This window comes from Syngnathus leptorhynchus, unplaced genomic scaffold, assembly GCF_054491065.1.
Source record: "Syngnathus leptorhynchus isolate UIUO unplaced genomic scaffold, UIUO_Slep HiC_scaffold_96, whole genome shotgun sequence".
NCBI classification, from domain to species: Eukaryota; Metazoa; Chordata; class Actinopteri; order Syngnathiformes; family Syngnathidae; genus Syngnathus; species Syngnathus leptorhynchus.
In genome coordinates this window covers 122,501-142,500 of record NW_028232063.1, presented here as the reverse complement: position 1 = coordinate 142,500, position 20,000 = coordinate 122,501, and positions in this window count along the sequence as shown.

Sequence of the window (20,000 nt, the reverse complement as noted above, 5' to 3'; positions counted from 1 at the left end):
GGGCGACTCTCGGCCTGTGTTTTCGGAGCCGGCCGGGCCTCACGCTCCCTCCTTGGATGGACAACATTCGTAGTTGACACTTTGTGTCATTTTATCCGAGCGGGCGGGCGCCGCGAGGCGGACCGTCCGGGGCGACTCTCGGCCTGTGTTTTCGGAGCCGGCCGGGCATCACGCTCCCTCCTTGGATGGACAACATTCGTAGTTGACACTTTGTGTCATTTTATCCGAGCGGGCGGGCGCCTCGAGAGGCGGACCGTCCGGGGCGACTCTCGGCCTGTGTTTTCGGAGCCGGCCGGGCCTCACGCTCCCTCCTTGGATGGACAACATTCGTAGTTGACACTTTGTGTCATTTTATCCGAGCGGGCGGGCGCCGCGAGGCGGACCGTCCGGGGCGACTCTCGGCCTGTGTTTTCGGAGCCGGCCGGGCATCACGCTCCCTCCTTGGATGGACAACATTCGTAGTTGACACTTTGTGTCATTTTATCCGAGCGGGCGGGCGCCTCGAGAGGCGGACCGTCCGGGGCGACTCTCGGCCTGTGTTTTCGGAGCCGGCCGGGCCTCACGCTCCCTCCTTGGATGGACAACATTCGTAGTTGACACTTTGTGTCATTTTATCCGAGCAGACGGGCGCCGCGAGGCGGACCGTCCGGGGCGACTCTCGGCCTGTGTTTTCGGAGCCGGCCGGGCATCACGCTCCCTCCTTGGATGGACAACATTCGTAGTTGACACTTTGTGTCATTTTATCCGAGCGGGCGGGCGCCTCGAGAGGCGGACCGTCCGGGGCGACTCTCGGCCTGTGTTTTCGGAGCCGGCCGGGCCTCACGCTCCCTCCTTGGATGGACAACATTCGTAGTTGACACTTTGTGTCATTTTATCCGAGCGGGCGGGCGCCGCGAGGCGGACCGTCCGGGGCGACTCTCGGCCTGTGTTTAAGGAGCCGGCCGGGCATCACGCTCCTTCCTTGGATGGACAACATTCGCAGTTGACACTTTGTGTCATTTTATCCGAGCAGACGGGCGCCGCGAGGCGGACCGTCCGGGGCGACTCTCGGCCTGTGTTTTCGGAGCCGGCCGGGCATCACGCTCCCTCCTTGGATGGACAACATTCGTAGTTGACACTTTGTGTCATTTTATCCGAGCAGACGGGCGCCGCGAGGCGGACCGTCCGGGGCGACTCTCGGCCTGTGTTTAAGGAGCCGGCCGGGCATCACGCTCCTTCCTTGGATGGACAACATTCGCAGTTGACACTTTGTGTCATTTTATCCGAGCAGACGGGCGCCGCGAGGCGGACCGTCCGGGGCGACTCTCGGCCTGTGTTTTCGGAGCCGGCCGGGCATCACGCTCCCTCCTTGGATGGACAACATTCGTAGTTGACACTTTGTGTCATTTTATCCGAGCAGACGGGCGCCGCGAGGCGACCGTCCGGGGCGACTCTCGGCCTGTGTTTAAGGAGCCGGCCGGGCATCACGCTCCTTCCTTGGATGGACAACATTCGCAGTTGACACTTTGTGTCATTTTATCCGAGCAGACGGGCGCCGCGAGGCGGACCGTCCGGGGCGACTCTCGGCCTGTGTTTTCGGAGCCGGCCGGGCATCACGCTCCCTCCTTGGATGGACAACATTCGTAGTTGACACTTTGTGTCATTTTATCCGAGCAGACGGGCGCCGCGAGGCGACCGTCCGGGGCGACTCTCGGCCTGTGTTTAAGGAGCCGGCCGGGCATCACGCTCCTTCCTTGGATGGACAACATTCGTAGTTGACACTTTGTGTCATTTTATCCGAGCGGGCGGGCGCCGCGAGGCGGACCGTCCGGGGCGACTCTCGGCCTGTATTTAAGGAGCCGGCCGGGCATCACGCTCCTTCCTTGGATGGACAACATTCGCAGTTGACACTTTGTGTCATTTTATCCGAGCAGACGGGCGCCGCGAGGCGGACCGTCCGGGGCGACTCTCGGCCTGTGTTTTCGGAGCCGGCCGGGCATCACGCTCCCTCCTTGGATGGACAACATTCGTAGTTGACACTTTGTGTCATTTTATCCGAGCAGACGGGCGCCGCGAGGCGGACCGTCCGGGGCGACTCTCGGCCTGTGTTTAAGGAGCCGGCCGGGCATCACGCTCCTTCCTTGGATGGACAACATTCGCAGTTGACACTTTGTGTCATTTTATCCGAGCAGACGGGCGCCGCGAGGCGGACCGTCCGGGGCGACTCTCGGCCTGTGTTTTCGGAGCCGGCCGGGCATCACGCTCCCTCCTTGGATGGACAACATTCGTAGTTGACACTTTGTGTCATTTTATCCGAGCAGACGGGCGCCGCGAGGCGACCGTCCGGGGCGACTCTCGGCCTGTGTTTAAGGAGCCGGCCGGGCATCACGCTCCTTCCTTGGATGGACAACATTCGTAGTTGACACTTTGTGTCATTTTATCCGAGCGGGCGGGCGCCGCGAGGCGGACCGTCCGGGGCGACTCTCGGCCTGTGTTTAAGGAGCCGGCCGGGCATCACGCTCCTTCCTTGGATGGACAACATTCGCAGTTGACACTTTGTGTCATTTTATCCGAGCAGACGGGCGCCGCGAGGCGGACCGTCCGGGGCGACTCTCGGCCTGTGTTTTCGGAGCCGGCCGGGCATCACGCTCCCTCCTTGGATGGACAACATTCGTAGTTGACACTTTGTGTCATTTTATCCGAGCAGACGGGCGCCGCGAGGCGGACCGTCCGGGGCGACTCTCGGCCTGTGTTTAAGGAGCCGGCCGGGCATCACGCTCCTTCCTTGGATGGACAACATTCGCAGTTGACACTTTGTGTCATTTTGTTCGGCCTGTGTTTAAGGAGGCGGCCGTCCTCCACTCGGTCCGTGTTTAAGGAGCGACACTCGCGCTCCGGTTCGGCCTGTATTTAGGGAGGCGGCCGTCCTCCGCTTGGTCTGTGTTAAGGGCGACACTCGGTCCATGTTTGAGGAGCCTGGCCCTGACGCTCCTCTCCGGCCTGTGTTTAAGGAGGCGGCCGTCCTCCCCTTGGTCTGTGTTAAGGGCGACACTCGGTCCATGTTTGAGGAGCCTGGCCCTGACGCTCCTCTCCGGCCTGTGTTTAAGGAGGCGGCCGTCCTCCCCTTGGTCTGTGTTAAGGGCGACACTCGGTCCATGTTTGAGGAGCCTGGCCCTGACGCTCCTCTCCGGCCTGTGTTTAGGGAGGCGGCCGTCCTCCCCTTGGTCTGTGTTAAGGGCGACACTCTGTCCATGTTTGAGGAGCCTGGCCCTGACGCTCCTCTCCGGCCTGTGTTTAAGGAGGCGGCCGTCCTCCCCTTGGTCTGTGTTAAGGGCGACACTCGGTCCATGTTTGAGGAGCCTGGCCCTGACGCTCCTCTCCGGCCTGTGTTTAAGGAGGCGGCCGTCCTCCCCTTGGTCTGTGTTAAGGGCGACACTCGGTCCATGTTTGAGGAGCCTGGCCCTGACGCTCCTCTCCGGCCTGTGTTTAAGGAGGCGGCCGTCCTCCCCTTGGTCTGTGTTAAGGGCGACACTCGGTCCATGTTTGAGGAGCCTGGCCCTGACGCTCCTCTCCGGCCTGTGTTTAAGGAGGCGGCCGTCCTCCCCTTGGTCTGTGTTAAGGGCGACACTCGGTCCATGTTTGAGGAGCCTGGCCCTGACGCTCCTCTCCGGCCTGTGTTTAAGGAGGCGGCCGTCCTCCCCTTGGTCTGTGTTAAGGGCGACACTCTGTCCATGTTTGAGGAGCCTGGCCCTGACGCTCCTCTCCGGCCTGTGTTTAAGGAGGCGGCCGTCCTCCCCTTGGTCTGTGTTAAGGGCGACACTCGGTCCATGTTTGAGGAGCCTGGCCCTGACGCTCCTCTCCGGCCTGTGTTTAAGGAGGCGGCCGTCCTCCCCTTGGTCTGTGTTAAGGGCGACACTCGGTCCATGTTTGAGGAGCCTGGCCCTGACGCTCCTCTCCGGCCTGTGTTTAAGGAGGCGGCCGTCCTCCCCTTGGTCTGTGTTAAGGGCGACACTCGGTCCATGTTTGAGGAGCCTGGCCCTGACGCTCCTCTCCGGCCTGTGTTTAAGGAGGCGGCCGTCCTCCCCTTGGTCTGTGTTAAGGGCGACACTCGGTCCATGTTTGAGGAGCCTGGCCCTGACGCTCCTCTCCGGCCTGTGTTTAAGGAGGCGGCCGTCCTCCCCTTGGTCTGTGTTAAGGGCGACACTCGGTCCATGTTTGAGGAGCCTGGCCCTGACGCTCCTCTCCGGCCTGTGTTTAAGGAGGCGGCCGTCCTCCCCTTGGTCTGTGTTAAGGGCGACACTCGGTCCATGTTTGAGGAGCCTGGCCCTGACGCTCCTCTCCGGCCTGTGTTTAAGGAGGCGGCCGTCCTCCCCTTGGTCTGTGTTAAGGGCGACACTCGGTCCATGTTTGAGGAGCCTGGCCCTGACGCTCCTCTCCGGCCTGTGTTTAAGGAGGCGGCCGTCCTCCACTTCCTTCCATGCACCACCACATTCGCAGTTGACACTTTGCCATTTTTTCAGAGAGGTGACACTTAGTCGTTTTTTCGAAAGTTGACACTTAGTCGTTTTTTCGAAAGTTGACACTTTGCCGTTTTTTCAGAGAGGTGACACTTAGCCGTTTTTTCGAAAGTTGACACTTAGCCGTTTTTTCGAAAGTTGACACTTAGCCGTTTTTTCGAAAGTTGACACTTAGTCACTTTTTCGCCACAGTGACACCTCCAGCGCGTGCCACGGCGCTTTTCAGGTCTTCTATCCGACCTTGTGCTGTCGAGGACGGCGTGTCCGACGCCGTGGGGAGACCAGCACCATCTCCTCCATATTCGTAAACGGGGTGCTTTGGAAAACGGGGGGAAAGTCGATGAGTACACTGACTACTGGGACCATTTCATTGTACTCTGGCGCACCTGAAGACCAAAAAAGGTACTGCACCTTAGCCCGGGTACCTCACCCCCTGGTACCTCGAGGAGAACTTAGAAAAATTTCGACAAATTTTTGGTGAGCTCCAGGGAGAGAGGCTGATTTTTCGCTTTTTGAGGCCGACCGCCGAACCGGCGCGGGGCGGACTCACAAGCCCCGCAGAGCCGTGGGCACTTAGTCGTTTTTTCAGAGAGGCGACACTTAGTCGTTTTTTCAGAGGCGACACTTAGTCGTTTTTTCGAAAGTTGACACTTAGCCGTTTTTTCGAAAGTCGACACTTAGCCGTTTTTTTGGAAAGTTGACACTTAGTCGTTTTTTCGAAAGTTGACACTTAGTCGTTTTTTCGCCACAATTGGCTCTGAGCTCCAGGGGGAGAGCCTGGTTTTGCCTTATTTCAGGCCGGCTGGGGAACCGGCGCGGGTCGGATGCACGAGCCCGGCAGAGCCGTGGGCACTTAGAAAATTTTCGCCGATTAAGCTGGGACCTCCAGGCGGAGACCGGCATTCCTCGTCCTCGGGGTTCGACCCAGGAACCGGCGCTGGGCAGACGCCGTAGCCACGCAGAGCCGTGGGCACTTAGAAAATATTCGCCAAGTTGGCTCTGAGCTCCAGGCGGAGAGGCTGGTTTTGCCTTATATCAGGCCGGCTGGGGAACCGGCGCGGGTCGGATGCACGAGCCCGCAGAGCCGTGGGCACTTTGCCATTTTCTCAGAGTCGACACTTAGTCGTTTTTTCAGAGAGGCGACACTCTGTCGTTTTTTCGAAAGTTGACACTTTGCCGTTTTTTCAGAGAGGCGACACTTAGCCGTTTTTTCAGAGATGTGACACTTAGCCGTTTTTTCAGAGATGTGACACTTAGCCGTTTTTTCAGAGATGTGACACTTTGCCGTTTTTTCGAAAGTTGACACTTAGCCGTTTTTTCGAAAGTCGACACTTAGCCGTTTTTTCAGAGATGTGACACTTTGCCGTTTTTTCGAAAGTTGACACTTAGCCGTTTTTTCGAAAGTTGACACTTAGTCGTTTTTTCACAGATGTGACACTTAGAAACTTTTTGCCAAGTTGGCTGTGAGCTCCAGGAGGAGACCGTTATTTTTCGTCATTCGAGGCCGACTGCGGAACCGGCGCTGGGCGGACGCCAAAGCTCGGCAGGGCCGTGGGCACTTCGAAACTTTTTGCCAAGTTGGCTGTGAGCTCCAGGAGGAGACCGTTATTTTTCGTCATTCGAGGCCGACTGCGGAACCGGCGCTGGGCGGACGCCAAAGCTCGGCAGGGCCGTGGGCACTTAGAAACTTTTTGCCAAGTTGGCTGTGAGCTCCAGGAGGAGACCGTCATTTTTCGTCATTCGAGGCCGACTGCGGCACCGGCGCTGAGCGGACGCCAAAGCTCGGCAGGGCCGTGGGCACTTAGAAACTTTTTGCCAAGTTGGCTGTGAGCTCCAGGAGGAGACCGTTATTTTTCGTCATTCGAGGCCGACTGCGGAACCGGCGCTGGGCGGACGCCAAAGCTCGGCAGGGCCGTGGGCACTTAGAAACTTTTTGCCAAGTTGGCTGTGAGCTCCAGGAGGAGACCGTCATTTTTCGTCATTCGAGGCCGACTGCGGAACCGGCGCTGGGCGGATGCCAAAGCTCGGCAGGGCCGTGGGCACTTAGAAACTTTTTGCCAAGTTGGCTGTGAGCTCCAGGAGGAGACCGTTATTTTTCGTCATTCGAGGCCGACTGCGGAACCGGCGCTGGGCGGACGCCAAAGCTCGGCAGGGCCGTGGGCACTTAGAAACTTTTTGCCAAGTTGGCTGTGAGCTCCAGGAGGAGACCGTTATTTTTCGTCATTCGAGGCCGACTGCGGAACCGGCGCTGGGCGGATGCCAAAGCTCGGCAGGGCCGTGGGCACTTAGAAACTTTTTGCCAAGTTGGCTGTGAGCTCCAGGAGGAGACCGTCATTTTTCGTCATTCGAGGCCGACTGCGGCACCGGCGCTGAGCGGACGCCAAAGCTCGGCAGGGCCGTGGGCACTTAGAAACTTTTTGCCAAGTTGGCTGTGAGCTCCAGGAGGAGACCGTTATTTTTCGTCATTCGAGGCCGACTGCGGAACCGGCGCTGGGCGGACGCCAAAGCTCGGCAGGGCCGTGGGCACTTAGAAACTTTTTGCCAAGTTGGCTGTGAGCTCCAGGAGGAGACCGTTATTTTTCGTCATTCGAGGCCGACTGCGGAACCGGCGCTGGGCGGACGCCAAAGCTCGGCAGGGCCGTGGGCACTTAGAAACTTTTTGCCAAGTTGGCTGTGAGCTCCAGGAGGAGACCGTCATTTTTCGTCATTCGAGGCCGACTGCGGAACCGGCGCTGAGCGGACGCCAAAGCTCGGCAGGGCCGTGGGCACTTAGAAACTTTTTGCCAAGTTGGCTGTGAGCTCCAGGAGGAGACCGTTATTTTTCGTCATTCGAGGCCGACTGCGGAACCGGCGCTGGGCGGACGCCAAAGCTCGGCAGGGCCGTGGGCACTTAGAAACTTTTTGCCAAGTTGGCTGTGAGCTCCAGGAGGAGACCGTTATTTTTCGTCATTCGAGGCCGACTGCGGAACCGGCGCTGGGCGGACGCCAAAGCTCGGCAGGGCCGTGGGCACTTAGAAACTTTTTGCCAAGTTGGCTGTGAGCTCCAGGAGGAGACCGTTATTTTTCGTCATTCGAGGCCGACTGCGGAACCGGCGCTGGGCGGACGCCAAAGCTCGGCAGGGCCGTGGGCACTTAGAAACTTTTTGCCAAGTTGGCTGTGAGCTCCAGGAGGAGACCGTCATTTTTCGTCATTCGAGGCCGACTGCGGCACCGGCGCTGAGCGGACGCCAAAGCTCGGCAGGGCCGTGGGCACTTAGAAACTTTTTGCCAAGTTGGCTGTGAGCTCCAGGAGGAGACCGTTATTTTTCGTCATTCGAGGCCGACTGCGGAACCGGCGCTGGGCGGACGCCAAAGCTCGGCAGGGCCGTGGGCACTTAGAAACTTTTTGCCAAGTTGGCTGTGAGCTCCAGGAGGAGACCGTCATTTTTCGTCATTCGAGGCCGACTGCGGAACCGGCGCTGGGCGGATGCCAAAGCTCGGCAGGGCCGTGGGCACTTAGAAACTTTTTGCCAAGTTGGCTGTGAGCTCCAGGAGGAGACCGTTATTTTTCGTCATTCGAGGCCGACTGCGGAACCGGCGCTGGGCGGACGCCAAAGCTCGGCAGGGCCGTGGGCACTTAGAAACTTTTTGCCAAGTTGGCTGTGAGCTCCAGGAGGAGACCGTTATTTTTCGTCATTCGAGGCCGACTGCGGAACCGGCGCTGGGCGGATGCCAAAGCTCGGCAGGGCCGTGGGCACTTAGAAACTTTTTGCCAAGTTGGCTGTGAGCTCCAGGAGGAGACCGTCATTTTTCGTCATTCGAGGCCGACTGCGGCACCGGCGCTGAGCGGACGCCAAAGCTCGGCAGGGCCGTGGGCACTTAGAAACTTTTTGCCAAGTTGGCTGTGAGCTCCAGGAGGAGACCGTTATTTTTCGTCATTCGAGGCCGACTGCGGAACCGGCGCTGGGCGGACGCCAAAGCTCGGCAGGGCCGTGGGCACTTAGAAACTTTTTGCCAAGTTGGCTGTGAGCTCCAGGAGGAGACCGTTATTTTTCGTCATTCGAGGCCGACTGCGGAACCGGCGCTGGGCGGACGCCAAAGCTCGGCAGGGCCGTGGGCACTTAGAAACTTTTTGCCAAGTTGGCTGTGAGCTCCAGGAGGAGACCGTCATTTTTCGTCATTCGAGGCCGACTGCGGAACCGGCGCTGAGCGGACGCCAAAGCTCGGCAGGGCCGTGGGCACTTAGAAACTTTTTGCCAAGTTGGCTGTGAGCTCCAGGAGGAGACCGTTATTTTTCGTCATTCGAGGCCGACTGCGGAACCGGCGCTGGGCGGACGCCAAAGCTCGGCAGGGCCGTGGGCACTTAGAAACTTTTTGCCAAGTTGGCTGTGAGCTCCAGGAGGAGACCGTTATTTTTCGTCATTCGAGGCCGACTGCGGAACCGGCGCTGGGCGGACGCCAAAGCTCGGCAGGGCCGTGGGCACTTAGAAACTTTTTGCCAAGTTGGCTGTGAGCTCCAGGAGGAGACCGTTATTTTTCGTCATTCGAGGCCGACTGCGGAACCGGCGCTGGGCGGACGCCAAAGCTCGGCAGGGCCGTGGGCACTTAGAAACTTTTTGCCAAGTTGGCTGTGAGCTCCAGGAGGAGACCGTCATTTTTCGTCATTCGAGGCCGACTGCGGCACCGGCGCTGAGCGGACGCCAAAGCTCGGCAGGGCCGTGGGCACTTAGAAACTTTTTGCCAAGTTGGCTGTGAGCTCCAGGAGGAGACCGTTATTTTTCGTCATTCGAGGCCGACTGCGGAACCGGCGCTGGGCGGACGCCAAAGCTCGGCAGGGCCGTGGGCACTTAGAAACTTTTTGCCAAGTTGGCTGTGAGCTCCAGGAGGAGACCGTCATTTTTCGTCATTCGAGGCCGACTGCGGCACCGGCGCTGAGCGGACGCCAAAGCTCGGCAGGGCCGTGGGCACTTAGAAACTTTTTGCCAAGTTGGCTGTGAGCTCCAGGAGGAGACCGTTATTTTTCGTCATTCGAGGCCGACTGCGGAACCGGCGCTGGGCGGACGCCAAAGCTCGGCAGGGCCGTGGGCACTTAGAAACTTTTTGCCAAGTTGGCTGTGAGCTCCAGGAGGAGACCGTCATTTTTCGTCATTCGAGGCCGACTGCGGCACCGGCGCTGAGCGGACGCCAAAGCTCGGCAGGGCCGTGGGCACTTTGCCACTTTTTCGCCACAATTGGCTGTGAGCTCCAGGAGGAGACCGTTATTTTTCGTCATTCTAGGCCGGTTGCAGAACCGGCGCGGCTCGGATGCACGAGCCCGCAGAGCCGTGGGCACTTAGAAAAATTTCAGAGAGGCGACACTTTGCCATTTTTTCAGAGAGGTGACACTTAGTCGTTTTTTCGAAAGTTGACACTTAGCCGTTTTTTCGAAAGTTGACACTTAGTCGTTTTTTCGAAAGTTGACACTTAGTCGTTTTTTCGCCAAAGTGCCCACCTCCAGCGCGTGCCACGGCGCTTTCCAGGTCTTCTATCCGACCTTGTGCTGTCGAGGACGGCGTGTCCGACGCCGTGGGGAGACCAGCACCATCTCCTCCATACTCGTAAACGAGGTGCTTTGGAAAACGGGGGGAAAGTCGATGAGTACACTGACTACTGGGACCATTTCATTGTACTCTGGCGCACCTGAAGACCAAAAAAGGTACTGCACCTTAGCCCGGGTACCTCACCCCCTGGTACCTCGAGGTGAGCTCCAGGGAGAGAGGCTGATTTTTTGCTTTTTGAGGCCGACCACCGAACCGGCGCGGGGCGGACTCACAAGCCCCGCAGAGCCGTGGGCACTTAGTCGTTTTTTCGAAAGTTGACACTTAGTCGTTTTTTCGCCGATTTTGCTGGGACCTCCAGGCGAGGACCGGCGTTTTTCGTCTTCCGGGTCCGACCCGGGAACCAGCGCCGAGCGGACACATTCGCTCGCTAGTGCCGTTGGCACTTAGAAAATTTTTCGTTTGTCATGAGCTCCGGGCGGAGACCGGCGTTTTTCGTCTTCCGGGTCCGACCCGGGAACCAGCGCCGAGCGGACACATTCGCTCGCAAGTGCCGTTGGCACTTAGAAAATTTTTCGTTTGTCATGAGCTCCGGGCGGAGAGCGGCGTTTTTCGTCTTCCGGGTTCGACCCGGGAACCAGCGCCGAGCGGACACATTCGCTCGCTAGTGCCGTTGGCACTTAGAAAATTTTTCGTTTGTCATGAGCTCCGGGCGGAGACCGGCGTTTTTCGTCTTCCGGGTCCGACCCGGGAACCAGCGCCGAGCGGACACATTCGCTCGCAAGTGCCGTTGGCACTTAGAAAATTTTTCGTTTGTCATGAGCTCCGGGCGGAGAGCGGCGTTTTTCGTCTTCCGGGTTCGACCCGGGAACCAGCGCCGAGCGGACACATTCGCTCGCTAGTGCCGTTGGCACTTAGAAAATTTTTCGTTTGTCATGAGCTCCGGGCGGAGACCGGCGTTTTTTGTCTTCCGGGTTCGACCCGGGAACCAGCGCCGAGCGGACACATTCGCTCGCTAGTGCCGTTGGCACTTAGAAAATTTTTCGTTTGTCATGAGCTCCGGGCGGAGAGCGGCGTTTTTCGTCTTCCGGGTTCGACCCGGGAACCAGCGCCGAGCGGACACATTCGCTCGCTAGTGCCGTTGGCACTTAGAAAATTTTTCGTTTGTCATGAGCTCCGGGCGGAGAGCGGCGTTTTTCGTCTTCCGGGTTCGACCCGGGAACCAGCGCCGAGCGGACACATTCGCTCGCTAGTGCCGTTGGCACTTAGAAAATTTTTCGTTTGTAATGAGCTCCGGGCGGAGAGCGGCGTTTTTCGTCTTCCGGGTTCGACCCGGGAACCAGCGCCGAGCGGACACATTCGCTCGCTAGTGCCGTTGGCACTTAGAAAATTTTTCGTTTGTCATGAGCTCCGGGCGGAGACCGGCATTTTTCGTCATTCGAGGCCGACGGGGGAACCAGCCGGAGCGGACACGTTTGCTCGGAAGAGCCGTTGGCACTTAGAAAAAATTCCGTGTCTCGTGAGCTCCAGGGGGGACAGGCTGGTTTTATTCATCCGTAGCCGACATGGGAACCAGCGCGGAGCGGATTGGTGTTGCGCTGCCATATACCTCATCTCTCTCAAGAGTCCCCCCCTTATACGTGCCGATGGTGTTTTGGAAAACGGGGGGTAACTGGATGAGTACACTGACTAGTGGGACCAAGTACACTAATAGCCCCTGGTACCTAAAATGGAAGTATAGAGGCCGACTTTCGGGCAAGATCACGCCGGGTTAGGCTTCCAGGACCTCGGCTAAGCAATTTTAACGGGTTGCCCGGTTCTTTTTTGAACCAGCCCGGTTCTTTTTTTTTATCCAGCCCGGTTCTTTTTACACTTCCAGCTGGAGCTCGGGAGCGGCTTTTTGCACAAGATCACGCCGTGTTAGGCTTCCAGGACCTCAGCTAAGCAATTTTAACGGGTCGCCCGGTTCTTTTTTGATCCAGCCCGGTTCTTTTTTTTATCCAGCCTGGTTCTTTTTACACTTCCAGCTGGAGCTCGGGAGCGGCTTTTTGCACAAGAACACGCCGTGTTAGGCTTCCAGGACCTCGGCTAAGCAATTTTAACGGGTCGCCCGGTTCTTTTTTGATCCAGCCCGGTTCTTTTTTTTATCCAGCCTGGTTCTTTTTACACTTCCAGCTGGAGCTCGGGAGCGGCTTTTTGCACAAGATCACGCCGTGTTAGGCTTCCAGGACCTCGGCTAAGCAATTTTAACGGGTCGCCCGGTTCTTTTTTTTATCCAGCCCGGTTCTTTTTTTTATCCAGCCCGGTTCTTTTTACACTTCCAGCTGGAGCTCGGGAGCGGCTTTTTGCACAAGATCACGCCGTGTTAGGCTTCCAGGACCTCGGCTAAGCAATTTTAACGGGTCGCCCGGTTCTTTTTTGATCCAGCCCGGTTCTTTTTTTTATCCAGCCTGGTTCTTTTTACACTTCCAGCTGGAGCTCGGGAGCGGCTTTTTGCACAAGAACACGCCGTGTTAGGCTTCCAGGACCTCGGCTAAGCAATTTTAACGGGTTGCCCGGTTCTTTTTTGAACCAGCCCGGTTCTTTTTTTTATCCAGCCTGGTTCTTTTTACACTTCCAGCTGGAGCTCGGGAGCGGCTTTTTGCACAAGAACACGCCGTGTTAGGCTTCCAGGACCTCGGCTAAGCAATTTTAACGGGTCGCCCGGTTCTTTTTTGATCCAGCCCGGTTCTTTTTTTTATCCAGCCCGGTTCTTTTTACACTTCCAGCTGGAGCTTGGGAGCGGCTTTTTGCACAAGAACACGCCGTGTTAGGCTTCCAGGACCTCGGCTAAGCAATTTTAACGGGTCGCCCGGTTCTTTTTTGATCCAGCCCGGTTCTTTTTTTATCCAGCCCGGTTCTTTTTACACTTCCAGCTGGAGCTCGGGAGCGGCTTTTTGCACAAGATCACGCCGGGTTAGGCTTCCAGGACCTCGGCTAAGCAATTTTAACGGGTCGCCCGGTTCTTTTTTGATCCAGCCCGGTTCTTTTTTTATCCAGCCCGGTTCTTTTTACACTTCCAGCTGGAGCTCGGGAGCGGTTTTTTGCACAAGATCACGCCGTGTTAGGCTTCCAGGACCTCGGCTAAGCAATTTTAACGGGTCGCCCGGTTCTTTTTTGATCCAGCCCGGTTCTTTTTTTTATCCAGCCCGGTTCTTTTCACACTTCCAGCTGGAGCTCGGCAGCGGCTATTTGCACAAGATCACGCCGGGTTAGGCTTCCAGGACCTCGGCTAAGCAATTTTAACGGGTCGCCCGGTTCTTTTTTGATCCAGCCCGGTTCTTTTTTTATCCAGCCCGGTTCTTTTTACACTTCCAGCTGGAGCTCGGGAGCGGCTTTTTGCACAAGATCACGCCGTGTTAGGCTTCCAGGACCTCGGCTAAGCAATTTTAACGGGTCGCCCGGTTCTTTTTTGATCCAGCCCGGTTCTTTTTTTATCCAGCCCGGTTCTTTTTACACTTCCAGCTGGAGCTCGGGAGCGGTTTTTTGCACAAGATCACGCCGTGTTAGGCTTCCAGGACCTCGGCTAAGCAATTTTAACGGGCCGCCCGGTTCTTTTTTGATCCAGCCCGGTTCTTTTTTGATCCAGCCCGGTTCTTTTTCCACTTCCAGCTGGAGCTCAGCAGCGGCTTTTTGCACAAGATCACGCCGGGTTAGGCTTCCAGGACCTCGGCTAAGCACTTCTAACGGGTCGCCCGGTTCTTTTTTTGAACCAGCCCGGTTCTTTTTACACTTCCAGCTGGAGCTCAGCAGCGGCTTTTTGCACAAGATCACGCCGGGTTAGGGTTCCAGGACCTCGGCTAAGCAATTTTAACGGGCCGCCCGGTTCTTTTTTTGATCCAGCCCGGTTCTTTTTACACTTCCAGCTGGAGCTCAGCAGCGGCTTTTTGCACAAGATCACGCCGGGTTAGGCTTCCAGGACCTCGGCTAAGCACTTCTAACGGGCCCTGGTCCACCCCTGCCAGCGCATTTCAAAACTTGGCATTAATTTCGACCTAAGAGACGAAGTCTGATTTTTTTCTACCACTTGGGCGGCCTTTTTGCACCCAGAACACCCGCACCGGCACCATAAATTCGAAGGGTGCCGAGTGCGTCGGCGCAGATTCTGCGACGGAGTGACACTTCCCACTTGTGGACATTCGGCGGTAGGTGAAATGCGCACTCGGTCTTCTCTTTTCTTTTCCTTCCAGTGAAACTTTGGCAACATTCTGCGAGCTGCTGGCTTCCAGAACCTCGGCCAAGCAGGTGGAGGATTTTTTTCCACTTCCAGCTGGAGGTGAGGAGGGACTTTTTGGGCAAGATCACGCCGACTTAGCAAGCAAGGTGGAAGTGCCAGCATGCAGTGGCTGGAAGTGTGGAGCTCCAGCACCCTCCCTGCCTATGGAAGTGTGGAGCTCCAGCACCCTCCCTGCCTATGGAAGTGTGGAGCTCCAGCACCCTCCCTGCCTATGGAAGTGTGGAGCTCCAGCACCCTCCCTGCCTATGGAAGTGTGGAGCTCCAGCACCCTCCCTGCCTATGGAAGTGTGGAGCTCCAGCACCCTCCCTGCCTATGGAAGTGTGGAGCTCCAGCACCCTCCCTGCCTATGGAAGTGTGGAGCTCCAGCACCCTCCCTGCCTATGGAAGTGTGGAGCTCCAGCACCCTCCCTGCCTATGGAAGTGTGGAGCTCCAGCACCCTCCCTGCCTATGGAAGTGTGGAGCTCCAGCACCCTCCCTGCCTATGGAAGTGTGGAGCTCCAGCACCCTCCCTGCCTATGGAAGTGTGGAGCTCCAGCACCCTCCCTGCCTATGGAAGTGTGGAGCTCCAGCACCCTCCCTGCCTATGGAAGTGTGGAGCTCCAGCACCCTCCCTGCCTATGGAAGTGTGGAGCTCCAGCACCCTCCCTGCCTATGGAAGTGTGGAGCTCCAGCACCCTCCCTGCCTATGGAAGTGTGGAGCTCCAGCACCCTCCCTGCCTATGGAAGTGTGGAGCTCCAGCACCCTCCCTGCCTATGGAAGTGTGGAGCTCCAGCACCCTCCCTGCCTATGGAAGTGTGGAGCTCCAGCACCCTCCCTGCCTATGGAAGTGTGGAGCTCCAGCACCCTCCCTGCCTATGGAAGTGTGGAGCTCCAGCACCCTCCCTGCCTATGGAAGTGTGGAGCTCCAGCACCCTCCCTGCCTATGGAAGTGTGGAGCTCCAGCACCCTCCCTGCCTATGGAAGTGTGGAGCTCCAGCACCCTCCCTGCCTATGGAAGTGTGGAGCTCCAGCACCCTCCCTGCCTATGGAAGTGTGGAGCTCCAGCACCCTCCCTGCCTATGGAAGTGTGGAGCTCCAGCACCCTCCCTGCCTATGGAAGTGTGGAGCTCCAGCACCCTCCCTGCCTATGGAAGTGTGGAGCTCCAGCACCCTCCCTGCCTATGGAAGTGTGGAGCTCCAGCACCCTCCCTGCCTATGGAAGTGTGGAGCTCCAGCACCCTCCCTGCCTATGGAAGTGTGGAGCTCCAGCACCCTCCCTGCCTATGGAAGTGTGGAGCTCCAGCACCCTCCCTGCCTATGGAAGTGTGGAGCTCCAGCACCCTCCCTGCCTATGGAAGTGTGGAGCTCCAGCACCCTCCCTGCCTATGGAAGTGTGGAGCTCCAGCACCCTCCCTGCCTATGGAAGTGTGGAGCTCCAGCACCCTCCCTGCCTATGGAAGTGTGGAGCTCCAGCACCCTCCCTGCCTATGGAAGTGTGGAGCTCCAGCACCCTCCCTGCCTATGGAAGTGTGGAGCTCCAGCACCCTCCCTGCCTATGGAAGTGTGGAGCTCCAGCACCCTCCCTGCCTATGGAAGTGTGGAGCTCCAGCACCCTCCCTGCCTATGGAAGTGTGGAGCTCCAGCACCCTCCCTGCCTATGGAAGTGTGGAGCTCCAGCACCCTCCCTGCCTATGGAAGTGTGGAGCTCCAGCACCCTCCCTGCCTATGGAAGTGTGGAGCTCCAGCACCCTCCCTGCCTATGGAAGTGTGGAGCTCCAGCACCCTCCCTGCCTATGGAAGTGTGGAGCTCCAGCACCCTCCCTGCCTATGGAAGTGTGGAGCTCCAGCACCCTCCCTGCCTATGGAAGTGTGGAGCTCCAGCACCCTCCCTGCCTATGGAAGTGTGGAGCTCCAGCACCCTCCCTGCCTATGGAAGTGTGGAGCTCCAGCACCCTCCCTGCCTATGGAAGTGTGGAGCTCCAGCACCCTCCCTGCCTATGGAAGTGTGGAGCTCCAGCACCCTCCGTGCCTATGGAAGTGTGGAGCTCCAGCACCCTCCGTGCCTAGGGAAGTGTGGAGCTCCAGCACCCTCCGTGCCTATGGAAGAGCCACCTCCGCGGGCATGCTGCTCAACCACGCCGGCCCAGAGTTCCAGCCGCTCGGCTACACTCTCTCACAAGCCCCGCCTGGAGCTCCCCAGCCCGCCCCTGGTACCTCAACTACCGAGGCCAGCCGCTCGACCAGGCCGGCCCAGAGTTCCAGCCGCTCGGATAAGCTCTGTCACTCTCCCGCTAAGCAGCCACCGGTAACGGGGAAATGTCGCCGCCTTGTGGACACGCCGTTGTAAATGAATGGGCTTTCGCACTTAGTGCAATTTTCGCCAGCTCCGTGGCTGCAAGTATGGAGCTATGGAGCTATGGAGCCACCAGACAGGCTGGAGCTCTGGAGCTATGGAAGTATGGAGCTCTGGAGCTATGGAGCTATGGAGCTATGGAGCTCTGGGGCTATGGAGCTATGGAGCTATGGAGCTCTGGAGCTCTGGTGCTATGGAGCTCTGGAGCTCTGGTGCTATGGAGCTATGGAGCTATGGAGCTATGGAGCTATGGAGCTATGGAAGTCTGGAGCTATGGAAGTATGGAGCTATGGAAGTATGGAGCTATGGAGCTATGGAGCTATGGAGCTATGGAGCCACCAGCCAGCACCCTCCGTGGCTCAACCACGCCGGCCCAGAGTTCCAGCCGCTCGGCTTCACTCTCTCACAAGCCCCGCCTGGAGCTCCCCAGCCCGCCCCTGGTACCTCAACTACCGAGGCCAGCCGCTCGACCAGGCCGGCCCAGAGTTCCAGCCGCTCGGATAAGCTCTGTCACTCTCCCGCTAAGCAGCCACCGGTAACGGGGAAATGTCGCCGCCTTGTGGACACGCCGTTGTAAATGAATGGGCTTTCGCACTTAGTGCAATTTTCGCCAGCTCCGTGGCTGCAAGTATGGAGCTATGGAGCTATGGAGCCACCAGACAGGCTGGAGCTCTGGAGCTATGGAAGTATGGAGCTCTGGAGCTATGGAGCTATGGAGCTATGGAGCTCTGGGGCTATGGAGCTATGGAGCTATGGAGCTCTGGAGCTCTGGTGCTATGGAGCTCTGGAGCTCTGGTGCTATGGAGCTATGGAGCTATGGAGCTATGGAAGTCTGGAGCTATGGAAGTATGGAGCTATGGAAGTATGGAGCTATGGAGCTATGGAGCTATGGAGCCACCAGCCAGCACCCTCCGTGGCTCAACCACGCCGGCCCAGAGTTCCAGCCGCTCGGCTTCACTCTCTCACAAGCCCCGCCTGGAGCTCCCCAGCCCGCCCCTGGTACCTCAACTACCGAGGCCAGCCGCTCGACCAGGCCGGCCCAGAGTTCCAGCCGCTCGGCTTCACTCTCTCACAAGACCCGCCTGGAGCTCCCCGGCCCACCCCTGGTACCTCAACTACCGAGGCCAGCCGTTCGACCACGCCGGCGCAGAGTTCCAGCCGCTCGGATAAGCTCTGTCACTCTCCTGCCGCGCAGCCACCGGTAACGGGGAAATGTCGCCGCCTTGTGGACACGCCCTTGTAAATGAATGGGCTTTCGCACTTAGTGCAATTTTCGCCAACTCTCTGACTGGAGCTATGGAAGTATGGAGCTATGGAGCCACCAGCCACCCAGGCTGGAGCTATGGAGCTCTGGTGCTATGGAGCTCTGGTGCTATGGAGCTATGGAGCTCTGGAGCTCTGGTGCTATGGAGCTATGGAGCTCTGGAAGTATGGAGCTATGGAGCTCTGGAGGTATGGAGCTATGGAGCCCTGGAGCCCTGGAGCTATGGAGCCCTGGAGCTATGGAGCCCTGGAGCCCTGGAGCTATGGAGCCCTGGAGCTATGGAGCTATGGAGCTCTGGTGCTATGGAGCTATGGAGCTCTGGTGCTATGGAGCTATGGAGCTCTGGTGCTATGGAGCTATGGAGCTCTGGTGCTATGGAGCTATGGAGCTCTGGTGCTATGGAGCTATGGAGCTGGTGCTATGGAGCTATGGAGCTCTGGTGCTATGGAGCTATGGAGCTCTGGTGCTATGGAGCTCTGGTGCTATGGAGCTATGGAGCTCTGGTGCTATGGAGCTATGGAGCTCTGGTGCTATGGAGCTATGGAGCTCTGGTGCTATGGAGCTCTGGTGCTATGGAGCTATGGAGCTCTGGTGCTATGGAGCTCTGGAGCTCTGGAGGTATGGAGCTATGGAGGTATGGAGCCACCAGCCAGCACCCTCCGTGGCTGGATCAATGGAAGTGTTTAGGTACCAGGCGGCCAAAGTGCCGAGGCCTCACGCTCGACCACGCCGGCGCAGAGTTCCAGCCGCTCGGATGAGCTCTGTCACTCTCCCGCCGCGCAGCCACCGGTAACGGGGAAATGTCGCCGCCTTGTGGACACGCCGTTGTAAATGAATGGGCTTTCGCACTTAGTGCAATTTTCGCCAACTCTCTGACTTAGAGCTATGGAAGTATGGAGCTATGGAGCCACCAGCCACCCAGGCTGGAGCTATGGAGCTCTGGAGCTATGGAGCTCTGGTGCTATGGAGCTATGGAGCTCTGGAAGTATGGAGCTATGGAGCTCTGGAGGTATGGAGCTATGGAGCTCTGGTGCTATGGAGCTATGGAGCTGGTGCTATGGAGCTATGGAGCTCTGGTGCTATGGAGCTATGGAGCTCTGGTGCTATGGAGCTCTGGTGCTATGGAGCTATGGAGCTCTGGTGCTATGGAGCTATGGAGCTCTGGTGCTATGGAGCTATGGAGCTCTGGTGCTATGGAGCTATGGAGCTCTGGTGCTATGGAGCTATGGAGCTCTGGTGCTATGGAGCTCTGGAGCTCTGGAGGTATGGAGCTCTGGAGGTATGGAGCCACCAGCCAGCACCCTCCGTGGCTGGATCAATGGAAGTGTTTTAGGTACCAGGCAGCCAAAGGGCCGAGGCCTCACGCTCGACCACGCCGGCGCAGAGTTCCAGCCGCTCGGATAAGCTCTGTCACTCACCCGCCGCGCAGCCACCGGTAACGGGGAAATGTCGCCGCCTGGCGGACACGCCGTTGTAAATGAATGGGCTTTCGCACTTAGTGCAATTTTAGCCAACTCCGTGGCTGCAAGTATGGAAGTATGGAGCTATGGAGCCACCAGCCAGCACCCTCCGCGGCTGGAGCTATGGAAGTATGGAGCTATGGAGCTATGGAGCTATGGAAGTATGGGGCTATGGAAGTATGGAGCTATGGAGCTCCGGGGCTATGGAGCTCCGGGGCTATGGAGCTCCGGGGCTATGGAGCTCCGGGGCTATGGAGCTATGGAGCTCCGGGGCTATGGAGCTCCGGGGCTATGGAGCTCCGGGGCTATGGAGCTATGGAGCTCCGGGGCTATGGAGCTCCGGGGCTATGGAGCTCCGGGGCTATGGAGCTATGGAGCTCCGGGGCTATGGAGCTCCGGGGCTATGGAGCTCCGGGGCTATGGAGCTATGGAGCTCCGGGGCTATGGAGCTCCGGGGCTATGGAGCTCCGGGGCTATGGAGCTATGGAGCTCCGGGGCTATGGAGCTCCGGGGCTATGGAGCTCCGGGGCTATGGAGCTCTGGAGCTATGGAAGTATGGATGATCCAGCACCCTCCGTGGCTGACCGCTGGTGCTCGGGGCCGGTGAACTCGGCACCCGCCTCCGGCGGGTGCCTCGGTGACCGCCGTCGCTT